Consider the following 14,457-nt stretch of genomic DNA (forward strand, 5'->3'; position numbering starts at 1 on the left):
CTGCTTCTCCCTCTCCCGCTCCCCCCTCTTGTGCTCTGTCTCTAAAATAAATAAATAAAATCTTTAAAAAAAAAAAAGTTGAACAAGGAATACTTGGGGTTGAGGGCAAATGCAGGAGTGTTAACTGAAAGTCTTCATCAAGGGATGACTGATCTCCTTTCCCTTGTCCCCATGCACCCCTCATTGCATGTATCTCCAGATAGGATATTGGACAGTTCTTCTCTGGAGAACGGAATGGCTCCAGAGAAAAGTTTTTCACACATTGAGCTGATCTGACAGGAAGTTCAAGAATTCCCCAGCGAAAATATGGCTCCCATTCAGTCACCCCAAAGTGAAACATGCTGGTTGACCCAGCTCTTCCATACACAGAAAGCCACCAGTTAGCTTTTTAAACCTATTATCTTTAATAATAGAGATTTTTGGCAACCCCAAATCTCTAGGCATAAGAGTAAAAGCCCCCCAAATGAAAGCGAGGCAAAATAAACGTTCGGAAAAAATACCCAGAGGAAATAGAAACAATGTAGAAGTCAGAATTAACCTCTCCCAAATCAAATTTCAGGACTCTAATATTTTAAGATGAGCAAGAATATGTTATAACTATCCTAAAGAAAGAAAGAAAGAAAGAAAGAAAGAAAGAAAGAAAGAAAGAAAGAAAGAGAGAGAAAGAACTACTTTAAAAATCAGTTCAATCCAATAGATTTTTTTAAAAACCAGGTGCATGTATTGGTCTAATAAAAACATTTGTAAGCACAGTAACAGAAAGATGATTCTGGAGAAGTAGACAGGAGTCTACTCTTGCCTATCATAGCAGTTTTCAGGTTACTGAGATCAGAGTGGTGTTTTGGAGATGACTCCTACAGTAAAACGGAGAATAGAGCCGAAGGGGCAAGAATCGGTAAGCTCTACTAAACAACGAAGAAAGAGGATTGTATATAATTGGGTGACAAATTGAAGATTAAACCAAGGCTCTTGCAGAGAGGCTCAGGTCAAGTCATATCAGAGAGAGCTAGAACTGACAGAGCTGTGTTATCAACCACGAGAAGAGAGTGGGGCCAGGGAAGACTGGTACAACAGGTGGTGGGTCCCTGTCTCTGGAGTCCTTCTGTCTCAGCCTGTCACTCTACGTTTGATTGGACAACTTCTGTAAGGGCGCTGTGCTTCGCCTTCCTCCTCTGTACAATGGGTATTATAATAGCATCCTTCTCACAGCTGTGGTGAACGGAACATGCAAGAGCACTTATGAGGAACTCAGCAGACTGCTCAGTGCAGACTAAGCGCTGAATCAATGTTAACTGCTGTCATTACTGGAGTTGATACATTCGTGGAGAGAAGCACAGGGGGGAGGCTCAGAGCACGGAGTGGGAGGACCTTAAACTCTCCTCTGGAATGTGGGGTTTGAGCTATCCAGGTGACTTGTCCACTTAAGAGGATTTGCGGGAGAGGAATTAGGCTCACATAGGAGTCACTGGGATCCAGGTGGAATCTGAAGTTCTGGGAGAAATTAGTTCTACATTTAAGAGCGAGGAGCGGGGAAGATAACAGGAACCCCAAGATTGAAAGGAAAGGGAGGCTTCAAAGACATTAAGAATGAGAAAGTGGAGATTTGCTCAGAGGACTAGTGGGGAACAACGGGAAATAATTTCAGGGAGTGCTTCAGCATTCTACAACATGATGAGGCTGTTAGACATGTCCGCTGGCTTAGCACCTACCGTACTGATGCCAACCTCGATGGTCCGAGGAGCAAGGAGCCCGAGGGCAGAGAGCACAGGTGCTGCAAACACGAGAAAAGCAACTGAAGCCCCCGGTCGGGGGCTGTTCTCTCTAGAAGCCTGTCTGGGAATGAGAGAACCGGGAGAGATTTGAGAATGCTTACACACAAAAGTAAGATTTCAGAAAGAGAGAGAAAAGAGGAGAAAGATTGCACATGAGCGAACGGGTCCCTGAGGATCTGTTCTCTTCTGATTTTTCTATTTTGCCTTCTTAGATAAGTGAGATTTGTAAATCCCAAAAAGATGAATTATTGTTCTTGGCACTTACTTACATAAGAGCTGTTTTAAAGCCTTCACGGGAGAGTGTGTTTTTCCTGTTATATATCCTTTCTCTGTATGTTTCCTTAAAATAAATAACAACATATGCAAAGGAACACTGGGAGAGGACTCAATCAGAAATGACATCACATGTCTAGGGATTATTCTCTGTGCCCAAACAGAAATAGCTCTTTTTGACAGCTTTTCCTATGAACATGCCACCTCTAGGAAGAATAGGCAAGTGCTGTGCCCCACAGTCAGAAAACTGTTTTCTATTTCAACTCCCAAGTCGCTGTGAAACACACACACAGACACAAACACACACACACACCTGCTACCCTCCTTTATAATCAGATGAAATCACTCAATTACCTTTCTGGAGAAGTTGAAATAGAACTCTTAATGTAATTAAAGAAATATTTTTTAAAACTTTCAACAAGAACAATGACAAATAGAATGAAATGTATATGATCTCAGGGTGTGACAAAGGCATTTCTGCTAACAAGCAGTGAATGGGTGCAGCCTCTGGAAGGCAATTTCTGCCGCTCTGTTTCGGGGCCACCGTACACAGGAATAGTGCACATAGGAGAACAGATAAGCTTTTCGGCATCAGCATCTGATTGACCCCGGAAATACACTGCTGTTAAAATTGAGGACAAGAACTGGATGGTTATTTTTAAACTATTTTGAAGAGGTTTTCAATGCATATGCTGCTTGACTTGTAAGGAAGAGGTTATTTACATTTATCATTTTGAGAGAGCTGATGAAATCTCAATGAGAAATGGCCTCCTGATTACCAAGCCCACGTCCTTCTAGGCAAAAATACTGTGATTTGTGTTCCTCATGTGAGTTCTGATTTTTTGCCAGGCAACTGTGCTACACATTTTAAAAGCATTTAAAAATTTTAATAATTACAATCCTATGCCATAAATACTAGTAGCACCCAATTTAGCGGAGGATGAATTTGAGACTCAAAAGACTTTCCTACATTTTGAGATTTGGTATGTGAGATTTAAAGCTCTTAGGAGGAGGCCAGTCTTCCTAGCAGTGCTATTCTGAGGCAAAACAGCTAAGATACGAAGAAAATATCCTCATTTAGGGGCACGAGCCATTTGTCAAGAGTCCTTATGTCTAGGAAATTTTTGTCTTACCTGAAAAACTCAGCAAGGTTCTGCTATTCTGATTGGTTATTTTCAGTCATGTGTTCATATATGTTAGATGACTAAGATCTATTGTTATTTTCAGGGTTCCTCATTTTGTGGAATTGATACACTCCTCAAAAATTGTGGGCCAGTAATTGTTTTCCTCCCTCCCTCCCTTCCTCTCTCCCTCTCTCCCTCCTTCCCTCCTCCTCCTCCTCTTTCTTCTCTCTCTCTCTCTTTCTAAATGTCTATAGCTCAATTTGAAAGGGGTCCTGCTGTGAACACTGGGCAAAGAACAGCTTTATATTATTAAAAAGTATAAATGATGATTTTCCAAATAAGCACACTTGTCTTTAAGTAGCTGCACAAATGGGGATCTGAATGCTTCAAAACACGTAGCTAAGATATGGACTCCTTGTAAACTGGGTACCATAGCACATGGTGACCACTTAGAGATGGAGCCACTCTCTGCCAAGGGGACTGAGACACCTTGGGCCTAGGATTACTTATAGTCCAGTGGCCCACAATCTCATGTCCCTTCTTGCTAGGGTTATCTATTCCATCTATGTTTCCATGGTTCCAAATCTGTTATATTTTTGTAAGTTTCCTATAGGCTCCTAAGAAAGTGTTACTATGTGCTCCTTTATTTCTTGCTTATTATTTTTATGTTATTTTAGACTTCTAGCAATGTGAGATAAAAAATACAAAGAACTATGCACACACCCTTACCCAGCCACACCACTTGCTTACACTTTGCCCCACTTGCTCTGTCATTTTCTTTCACTTGTTCTAAATGTTTATTTGTATTTTTTTTTCTGAAACACTTGAGAATAAGTCTTAGACATCATGCCCCATTGTCCTATGACTTCACTGTGTATTTACCAGGAACGGAAGCTATTTTCTTATATAACTTGCATAAATACAATTGTAAAATCACAAAACCTAACACTGATATATTACTATTATGCAATCCATGGTCCATATTCAAATTTTATCAACTGTCCCAATAATGTTCTTTATAGTTATTTTTTTTTCCCCAGTCTAAGGCCCAACCCAGGATCATGCATTGATTTTGTTGTCATGCCTCTTTATTCTGGAACTTTCTTTCTTAAGAATGCAAATGATTATTATTTTTTTAAAGATTTTATTTATTTATTTGAGAGGGAGAAAGAGAGCATGAGAGAGAGAGAGAGCACAAGCAGTGGGGAGGGGTAGAGGGAGAAGCAGGCTCCCTGCTGAGCAGGGAGCCCCATGTGGGGTTCAATCCCAGGACCCTGAGATCATGACCTGAGCCAAAATCAAGAGTCAGACACTCAACCGACTGAGCCACCCAGATGCCCCATATTTCTTTCTTTGTCATTCATGATCTTGACATTTTAAAAAGGTACATGCTAGTTATTTGATGGAATGTCCCTCAGTTTGGGTGTGTTTGATATTAACTCAATTAGACAGTAGATCATGTGTCATTAGTGAGGATACAAAGAAATGATATGGTATCCTTCTTGGTGCTTCATAGCAGGGTAGCACAAGATTCACTTACTTCCATTACTAGTGATCCTAACTTTCACCACCCAGTTCAGGTGCTGTCTACCAAGTATTTTCTCTGTAAAGTAACAGTTTTTCTCTTTGTAATTAACAAACACCTTAAGGGGCATTCATTAATGATTCTTACCTGAATCAGTTATTACCATGATGTTGCAGGATTGTCATTTTCTAACACCTTCTATAGCAAGGAACTTTTTCCTCCACCATTATGTGTTTATTCACATATTTATTTATATCAATTTGGACTTGTGGATTTTTATTTGATTCAAAGGGAACAATATTTTATTATCATTTTGTGAGGTGATGGATGTGTTAATTAAGTTGACAGGGGAAATGCCTTCACAATTTATGCATATGTCAAATCATCATATACACTTTAGATATCTTACAATTTTGTCAGTGACACATCAATAAAGCCGGAAAAATACATTCTCAGAGCATGGAATTTGACTCTACTTAATATATACAAAATCAATTATGAATAATTAATGATCTTAAAGACTGGTAGTTTTTGTTTTAATTAGTATGCAACTTCTTAAACAATCTACTAATACTACTAATATTTCTTTTTTAAAAAAACTAGTATGGTATGAAGTTCACCACCATCAGTTGCGTGATTTTCTCTTTCAGATTTTAGGTGCTGGCACATTCACATTAGTCAAACCTTCTGTAAGATTTTCCTGCTTTCTCTACTTGGGCACCCTCTTAACCTCAAAGAACAGAGGTCAGGAATGGATCAAAATATATGTTAATAATAAAGAGTTGCTCCTAATTATTATTGATTCATTTCTTCTGTGTAGCTTAATCCAGTAAGCATTATTCATTTGGGCTTTTAGTAGGTCTGTTTTATTTGGGATATCTTCGGGTCAGTCTCTCTTTCAAGACCCTACATTGTAGTGTTTTCAAAATTGGACCTTATTTGCCTGTTTAAAAATCTACAGACTTACACCCCAAAGTAGGACTGTTGGCATAAACTTAAGTGTGAACTTAATGCTTCTCCTATTGTCATTGAACAAGGGAAGCACGGAAAGATTTCATTGGTTTTGTACCCACAAAACTCTGTACACTTGTTCAAAGGCTAAAGAACAAGGAATCTATTAATTGTGAAACTTCCTGGAGGAAAATTTGTTTGGAGAGACTTCAAATCTAGATCAGAAGTATGGAAAACATATGTATAGTGCCTTTTTGACCAGGCCTCTTCTTGGACTTAGGAAAATAGGTGGGGCTATTTGGAGTGAAGGAAGGGCTTTACTGGGGCAGAGGCATTGAAATAAGGCTAACACATACATTCAGCAGGTTATTTCGGGCTTGAGCTAGTTTTGTGCCCCACCCAAATAAGGCATTCTGTTGGTGGGGAAGTATTTTCCCTAAGATACTCTAAGTCCTTATTATGTTCTACGGTATTTTTAGAAAACAGCCTTGACTCTCTGTTAGAGGTTTACTTGAGTATTCAAGTTGTTATTTTACAAGGTGAAAGCCACACTGATGTAGCACACTTCACTATAAATATGGTCTTAAGTAGTACCTACTCTTAATCATATTTAGATTCTTCTCTTGGGGAAAGAGTTTCTGTTTGCATTTAATTTTAGGCGAGTGCTATTTGTTTAACCATGGCCTCACTCCAGCCTATCATCGGAAATGTTGTCGGTGCAGAAAACACAGCACGCTATAGGTTCACATTTATTTGCCAGAATCGCTGATAAAAAAGTTAAATATCTCCATGCTGCCTATAGTAGTATGGAGAAAATGAGGTCAGACGACCTCTGTCTATGTCCAGATGTTACGGCTTCCGTTCTTCCCACTCTGATTCAAGCAGCCTATAAAAAATAAGTTCCAACTGCAGAAACGGAACGCAGCCACTCTAGTCATTTCCCGTTCAGCCCCGAAAAGCTGGCTACGGCTCGGTGATTGCTCATCAGCTCCGCAGCAGAGAGCTTCGGTATGATGACGATGCATCGGCCCGAATTCAACAGCGTATTGCTCCCACTCATTTTAATGAGAGGGCCTTTGACTCTATAGCACTGCGGTAATCCTTCTTTCCTACAAGAACAGAGGTATTTATTCACAATCCTGTAGTCAGGTCGGGGACTGTTTTTATATTTTAGACTCATTTTTATGACCAGTTGATGACTAGTTTCCGGTTAGAAGCCAATGTTGATTGGTGATAATATTTATTAAATGCTTGCAAGTACTAGCGGCACCATAAAATGTTTGCAAGTCATGTTTCCTGTCATCTAACGGCTAATTATCTAGGATGGTAAGATAGTCATATACTCACCCTTCTGCCTTACTTATCCATTAGATCCAAAGGAGAGTGGCAATTAGTCTGTGAGAGAAACAATACCTTCTCTAGACATTCTTTTTTTTTTTTTTTTTTTTAGATTTTATTTATTTGCGAGAGAGACAATGAGAGACAGAGAGCATGAGAGGGAGGAGGGTCAGAGGGAGAAGCAGACTCCCTGCTGAGCAGGGAGCCTGATGTGGGACTCGATCCCGGGACTCCAGGATCATGACCTGAGCCGAAGGCAGTCGCTTAACCAACTGAGCCACCCAGGCGCCCTCTAGACATTCTTGATGAAGTCAGCTGTTTGTTCAGTAGAAGAGGTTTGAGAATGTTTTGGGGGGGGGTAATTGATTACAAGTGGGCCCAAGGGAACTTTTTGGATGATGGAAATGTCCCACGTTGATTGTGTTTGTGGCTACATGAGTGAATACATTTGTCAAAACACATCAAACTACATATTCAAAGTGGATGAATTTTAATGTATTTAAATCATACCCTGCTTCTAGTTTATAAAGCAATCCTAGATGTTAATGTAAAACCTACCTAACTGATAGAATGTTCTTCAAAGTATATGAGAAATCAATTCACAGAAAAGGAAATACAATGGAAAGATATATACTAATGCTACACTCCTTTCAAAATAAAGGAAAAACACATTAAAATAATGTGAAATACTCTCTTTCACCTGTAAGTTTGGGGGAAATGACTGATAACAAACACGTTGTGTAGAAAAATAGATACTCTCATACTTAACTGGTTGAAGTGTAAATTGGTACATTCCTTTGGAGGGTAGTTTGACAATAACAAAATTACAACTGCATATATCTTTTGAACTAGTAATTCCATTTTGGGGGAGCTTGTCCAACAGATATAATTGCATGCATGCAAAATAACGCACGTATCACATATTACTTGTAGAATTGTTAATAATTGCAAATAATTGTTCACATGTTCCAAAATAGGGGACTGACTGGTTAAGTGAGTTATGGTTCATCCATGCAGTGAAATACTGTGTAGCTGTAAAAATGAGAAAGTCTTTAGAAGTTCTGGTACTGATAGCTCTTGATAATTAAGTGAAATGACAAGGTACACTTTCTAGGAAGATAGAGTGGATATAATTTTCCCTATTCCCTACTCTAAGTACAATATGTAAAAATGTAAAAATGTAAAAATTGTGGACATTATATGTGTAAACAAAGAAACAAAACCATAAGAAGACTCTGAAAGATGGAGAGAAGGCACGATTGATCAGGTGGGAATCTCAGGCCCAAGAGCCCATGGTGGTGAGTGCCTTGGGTTTTCCTGCTGCCCCATGTATACAGACTTATTGCTGAAAAAGCTGGCAACTTGGAAATGCTAACGGGAGAAGACAAAATTGCCTCAATGAAAGCTTGCTCTCTCTAGCCAAAAGACCGGGAAATGAAAGGCTAGCAGAACAGAAAACTTGCAGAGGGTAACTACACCACCCAAGTACCACAGAAAAACTCGGGCCCGGTCCCCAGGCATACAAGCAAAGTCTGAGTAGGGGGATGAGATTTCCATCCCACTGTTCTCACTCCCCTTTGGTCAGGGTGGTGTCAGACAATGTGTACTAGGTAGGGAGCCCGAACTTTCATCTATGTTGGGGATAAATTAGACTTAAGACATAAATTAAGTTTGTTTGTGAATGACACTGTTAGAGGATGAAAAGATAAACCTCGACTGGGAGAAAATATTTGCAAACTACATATGAACAAAGGACTCATAAGTAAAATATATGAAGAACTCTTAACTCTCAACGGTAAAGAAAATCCAACTATAAAACAGGCAAAACATGAAACATTTTACTGAAGAGGATTATACAGATGGCAAATAAACACATCAAAAATATGTTCAACGTCATTAGCCACCAGGAAGATGCAAATTAAAGCCATGATGAGATGTTACTGCACACCTTTCAAAATGGCCAAAATAAAAACTGGTGACAACACCAAATGCTGGTGAGGATGTGGAGAAACTGGATCACTTATTTATTGCTGGAAGGAATGTTAACTAGTACAACCACTCTGGAAAATAGTTTGATAGTCTCTCATTAAACTAAACATGCAATTAACTTGTGATCCCCGAGTTTTACTCCTAGGAATTTATTCCAGAGAAATACAAACTTGTGTTCACACAACAATCTGTACATGAATGCTTATATTGGTTTAATTTATAATAGGCAAAAGTTAGAAATTTCTCAGTGAGTGAACACTTGAAGAAACTGTGGTATATCTCTACCATGAAATAGTACTCATCAAAAAAAAAAAAAAGAAAGAAAGAAAAGAAAAAAGAGAAGGAATGAACTATTGACATATGCAACAACCTGAAAGAATCTTTAGGGAATTGTGTTGTGTGAAGAAAGCAAGTCCCTAGAAGTTACATACCACATGATATCATTTATATAATCTTCTTGAAATGACACAATTACAGACATGAGGAACTGATTTGTGGTTGCCAGGATGAAAGAGGGAGTGGGAGTTGGTAGGAAGTGGGTGTAGCTACCCAAAGGGCAGCATACAGGATCTTTGTGGTGACAAAACTGTTCTGTATGCAGACTGTATCAATCTCGGTATCCCAATTGTGATATTGTACTATAGTTTTGCAAGATGTTACCATTTGGGGAAACTGGTAAAGGATACATGGGCTCACTCTTATTTCTTCTACCTGCATGAGACTCTACAATTATCTCAGAAAGTGTAATTTAAAAAAGTCAGTGTGCAGAATAATATGTCTGATGTGTTACTTTATATGTAAAAATTATGAGACATAATCTGTAATTGTTTTGTTGTAAATGAATAATGGAATGCTAGAAAGACCCACTAAGAAACTTAAAAATCTTGTCACCAGTTGAGGGAGGGATGGAGGGGAAATGGGGACAAGAATAGAAAGGAGACTTTTCATTTATACTCTTAACTTTCCTATTTGTATATGTTCCTATTTTAGATGATAAACCCTGGTAGGTATATATACATACATATATTCTTTTGAAACAGACCTGCAGTTCTCCATGCAATTAGTTTTCTTTTTTAAATTATCTTTTTTAAAAATTCAGTTAATTAGCATGTAGTGTATTATTAGTTTCAGAGGTAGAGTTCAGTGATTCATCAGTTGTATATAACACCCAGTGCTTATTATATCACGTGCCCTCCTTAATGCCCATCACCCAATAGCCCCCATCCCCCAACCTCCTTTCCCTCCAGCAACCCTCAGTTTGTTTCCTATAGTTAAGAGTCTCTTCTGGGGTGCCTGGGTGGCTCAGTTGGTTAAGTGGCTGCCTTTGTCTCAGGTCATGATCCCAAGGTCCTGGGATCAAGCCCCACATCAGGGCTCCTTGCTCAGCGGGGAGCCTGCTTCTCTCTCTCCCTCTGCCTGCCGCTCCCCCTGCTTGTGCTTGCTCTCTGCCTCTCTCTCTCTCTGTGTCAAATAAATAAATAAAATCTTTAAAAAACAAGTCTCATGGTTTGTCTCCCTCTCTGATTTTGTCTTATTTTATTTTTCCTTCCCTTCCCTCTATGATCCTCTGTTTTGTGTCTTAAATTCACATATGAGTGAAATCAGATGATAATTATCTTTCTCTGACTGACTTATTTAGCTTAGCATAATACCCTCTAGTTCCGTCCACATCATTGCAAATGGTAAGATTTCATTTTTTTTTTTGATGGCTGAGTAGTATTCCATTGTATGTGTATACCACATCTTCTTTATCCATTCATCGATGGACATCTGGGCTCTTTCCACAGTGTGGCTATAGTGGATATTGCTGCTATAAACATTGGGGTGCAGGTGCCCCTTCAGATCACTACATTTGTATCTTTTGGGTAGATACCTAGTAGTTCAATTGCTAAGTTGTAGGGTAGCTCTATTTTCAACTTTTTGAGGAACCTCCATACTATTTTCCGGAGTGGCTGTATCAGCTTGCATTTCCACCAGCAGTGTAAGAGGGTTCCCCTTTTTCTGCATCCTTGTCAACATTTATTGTTTCCTGACTTGTTAATTTTAGCCATTCTGACTGGTGTGAGGTGGTATCTCATTGTAGTTTTGATTTGTATTTCCCTGATGCCGAGTGATATGCAGCATTTTTTCATGTCTTTTGGCCATTTGTATGTCTTCTTTGGAGAAATGTCTGTTCATGTCTTCTACCCATTTTTTGACTGGATTATTTGTTCTTTGGCTGTTAAGTTTGCTAAGTTCCTTATAGATTTTGGGTACTTGCCCTTTATCTGATAAGACATTTGCAAATATCTTCTCCCATTCTGTAGGTTGTCTTTTGGTTTTGTCGACTGTTTCCTTTGCTGTGCAAAAGTTTTTTTATTTAATGTTTGCTAACTGGTTTATAAATGTGAGTTAGAAGATTTGCCAAGAGGACAAATCTAGTTGAACAAAAACTCTGAACATGGAGAATGGATTAAATAAAGCTGGAAGTTGAGTGGTAATATAGAATGTAGTAAGAAATATGAGAAATAAACATACAAGTGAATTCTTATCAAATTTATCTTTTCCATCCTCTTTTTCTTCATTTGATATTAACTCATCATTCTGGAAACTCTCTTTTGTTGACTCTGTCTGTTGGGTAACTAAGCTTCCTAACTCTTGGATCAGTGTCCATTTCATCTACCTGCTTCATTGGCTCACTTTTTAAAAAAAGATTTAATTAATTAATTAATAATTAATTAATTTATTTATTTATTAGAAAGAGCACCCACATAAGCAGGTGGAAGAGCAGACATGGGGGAGAGGGACAAGCAGACTCTGCACTGAGCATGGAGCCTGATGTGGGGCTCAATCTTATGACCCCGAGATCCTGAGCTGAAATCAAGAGTCGGCTGCTCAACAGATGGAACCTCCCAGGCACCCCTCATTGACTCAACTTTATCTCTTGTTACTGTGTGTGTGTGTGTGTGTGTGTGTGTGTATGTGTTAGGTGGAGGGGGAGTAAGGAAGGAGAAATGGCATATCCTACAGTTTAGTCTTTGGGTCTCTAGTCATTTCTCAATTCACTTTCTATCCCCAAAGCCCACACATGTTAAACAATTACATGCCAGGCACCTATCTATTAGTTAACTTAATCCTTGTAACAATGCTATGAAGAAAGTGTTATTATTATCATAGCCATTTTATAGATAAAGAAAATAAAGCTAGGTGTGGTAAACAAATTTCCCAATGTCACCTAGCTAGTAAGGGATGGAACAAAGATTTAAATGTAGGTGTTTCTGACACCAAAGTATATGCTGCTTCGCTTATCCAGCTAAGGAATTATTGCATGAGGTTTAGGAGAACAGAGGTGGTGTCTCCATGAACTACATGTAACACATCTCCAGATTTCATGGGGAGAAAGGTGAGAAATGGGTAATACATTGACCAAGTTACAGTAATCTGTATATGAAGTGCCTGAGTTATAATCAATGCTTAGGTCATCGTGAAGGAAATGCATTCTTTATAGAAAGAAGGAAAACCAATTTGTAAAACAATTGAATGTGGGAGAAAAGAACAAAGGGTTTGGGGCTCTGTACTGGGGAGAAAGACATGGTTTTGACTTTTACCGGGGACAACTGGTAGTGAAGTTACCTTGGTTAATAAAGAGAGAGAGAGAAACTGCTTCTATTGCCTGATTCTGCTAGATGTGTCAGCATATTGTCCAGACAGAGAATGGGGAAGAGGACTGGCTACCTGACAGAAGGGCAAGTGGGTGATGTGCAGTATCTGGAAGTGGTGACTTAATATGACTAGAATGGCTGAACTTGTTTGGATAGAATACTTGGGAAGAAAAGGACAGTGCCAGAACAAAGATGAAGAAAACCAGACTCCTAGAGAAAAAAGAGGAGGGAAGAGAGAGTTGACCGTGAATCAGTTCAATGATAGACAGATAAATTTGAAATAGGTCTCTGAAGGAAACTATTAGATACATTTTGTGCAACTGTTTAAGATAGGATGGTTCCCTGTGCTGAATTATGTTAGTGCATGATTTTTTAGTTAATTTTAGGCTGATAGAAGTATCACTTCTCACGTCTCCTCACGTTTGGCTTTCTGCCACTGGAAGTGCACTCAGGGACCAGAGCCATGGCAAAGTGCCAGGCCCAATTCCAACTCTAAATTGGCCATTATGGCCTTTTGGGAACCCCAAAGATAGTCTTCAGTTGTAAATTGTCACCTTTCCTTTCTGCACCTCTTCACTTTGTGAAGCCAGAATTGATGCCTGGCTCTCCCAGATAAATGTTGGGTGACTGCCAGTCCTGACCGGGACAATGGTTTAGGAAAAGCCTTTCACTGATCTCAGGGAATTTGCACACAGCATGGGAGAAATGCTCCTTGCTGTGGCCCACATCTCAGAGACTTCATGGACTAAGTAACTAACTGCACACAGGAAAGCCCTGCCTGGGGAGACAGCCTCCCTGTTAGTCCTGTGTCTTCAAGAGAGAAAGTCTAAGCCCAAAGAGCTGTTGTCAAGGTCATTTCCTTGTTGAGAGTCCTTCCTCCAAAGTCAGCTCCCCTTCATTGCACTGTCCAGTTGCAATGAAAGTCTCTCAGCTTCAAAATTATCACCCAATCCACAGTTTGGGGGACGTACAGTAGACTTCTGTGATTTATTAAATCACTGTGTTCCAGTATCTAATGCACCATTTGCTACTGACGTTTAACCCAGAAGAAACATTTTTTTTTTCTCAAAGGAAATGGTTACTAAGGAGATTACAACTATTTAACAAGAATCAAACATAGTCTAAAGTTTAAACAAAGTGATAGGGGAAAATAAGGCAAACTTTGGTGCTGTAGTGAGGACTTTTATATTCTTCCTGGTTAAAATTTATCTGACAAAACATTTTCTGAAGACAAAAGTTTGATTCCTCAATGCTAACCTATACTCCTCAGGGCCAGGGCATCCAATAACGAATGGGATCTAGATAAAATGGGTTCTAAAAATGTAATTATTAATTAGTACCATATAATGATTATGTTCTCTTAGAAAGAGTCCTTTTCTTTTAGAGAGTCATCCTAAAATTCTTACAGATAAAATAATATATCATGTCTGGGATTTACAAGGGAAGAGGTAGAGGTACAGATAAGAGATTGACAGGGAGTTAATAATTATTGAATTTGGGTGATTGGTACAGGAGTGTTCATTGCCTCACTCATTCTACTTTTGCATATTTTTTTCCATCATAAAAAGAAAAAGAAAATACCACATAATGGTCACCCTTAGGGGCATTTAGTTCTTGTGAACATCATTATTCTCCTGAAAGACAGATCATCCAAAAGTTCATAGCAACTGTACATCATACTTACTACTTACCTCTGTCCCCTAGGTCTTCATTTAGCGAGCATTGTTGACAAAAAGTATTAATGACTTTTCGAAGAGAAGCTCCAGGGAATTCAGCTTGATAAGCCAAGTGGGGAAGAATCTATTCCACACCCATCTGCGCTTCTAAGGAAGGTCTCCCTCTGG

This window comes from Neomonachus schauinslandi, chromosome 8 (assembly GCF_002201575.2).
Source record: "Neomonachus schauinslandi chromosome 8, ASM220157v2, whole genome shotgun sequence".
NCBI classification, from domain to species: domain Eukaryota; kingdom Metazoa; phylum Chordata; class Mammalia; order Carnivora; family Phocidae; genus Neomonachus; species Neomonachus schauinslandi.